Raw genomic sequence first — 1263 nt, forward strand, 5'->3', positions numbered from 1 at the left:
TAGTACTCATGAATCTATTTAAGATGCATGTGAATTCAGACTACTAAGGATTTCAGTACTTTTCTAATATTGTTGTACACCACTGTCTCCAGTGAGAATGATTTGAAATGCTTTCCCTCCTTTCTGTATAGAGATCATACAAAATCTTTGGTGCTACAGTAAGATTTTGTTGCCAGCCTAAAGGAGCTGTAAATAGTTTCTGCTTCGAAATACCAGTTTGCAGACTGGTGTTGGCTGCCGAGCGTACGGTTAAATAAAGGACTGATAAAACCAGAACTCCTTTCCTTGGCTGCATTAGCAGGGATGCCCAGCTTTTTAAGACAGGGTTTAAGCAAGGATATGACCCAGCTATTTAGCCAGACAATTTAGAAGACTCTCACAGCTAGATTTTCATGTCTTTTTAAAGAAAACTCAGGAAATCTTTGGACATGTACTAGAAGATGGAGAACTCCGGAGGTATGTGTGTTGTCTTCTATATAATATGAGGAATTATTGTTAACTTGCAAGTTTAACTATATCCGGCTTTTTAAAGAAAATTAAGAGTGTGTGTGATTCAGAACCCACTGTTGTGTTCTTATTTTTACTTTCTGGTGACATCTGTTTTGAATCATCAAATACTTCCTTATGCAATGAAATGCCATTTGCAATAATTTACAGATATAAACATGTGCTTAAGAGTAGCTGTTTGGAGGTTTTCTCCTCATTTTCTATATCCTTGGAATCTCTTATCCTTACTCTATTTTTGAGCTGAAATATATTTACATTTCAGTGAATATCGATACACTGTGTTTCAGTAGCTATGCTCTACTTGTATTAAAAACAAATGCTTTTTTGCAGAGTTATGTATCTACTTCAGTCACACCCTGTGGATTATAGTTCAAGGCTGCTTTTTGCAATTACAACATCTGCCACATCTGTAAGTTTTTGAATTCTTGTCTTAGCTTGCTACTTACGAAACTTTTACCTCTTGCTGAAACCAATTGGTGTCTGCTTAACTGTAGGAGTTTCAACCTAAGGCCTCTGTATCTGTTTTGGATAGTTTATATATCTGTAGGAGCTCTATGTTTCTAGTTTAGCAGTATTCTATGAAGTTGACAACTATTTAAACTGGTATAAAAATTAAATGTGAAGCAGTCTGTTACTTAGTATATATTTCCACTAAATTAGTAAAAAAAAAATCTTGAGAAGAATCATGCTAGACATATATAACCCTCTTTCTAGTTGTTCAGCCAATTGTTGTGACTTTTCACTGTGTTTTTCTCC

This window comes from Calidris pugnax, unplaced genomic scaffold (genome assembly GCF_001431845.1).
Source record: "Calidris pugnax isolate Ruff unplaced genomic scaffold, ASM143184v1 scaffold1497, whole genome shotgun sequence".
Taxonomy (NCBI): domain Eukaryota; kingdom Metazoa; phylum Chordata; class Aves; order Charadriiformes; family Scolopacidae; genus Calidris; species Calidris pugnax.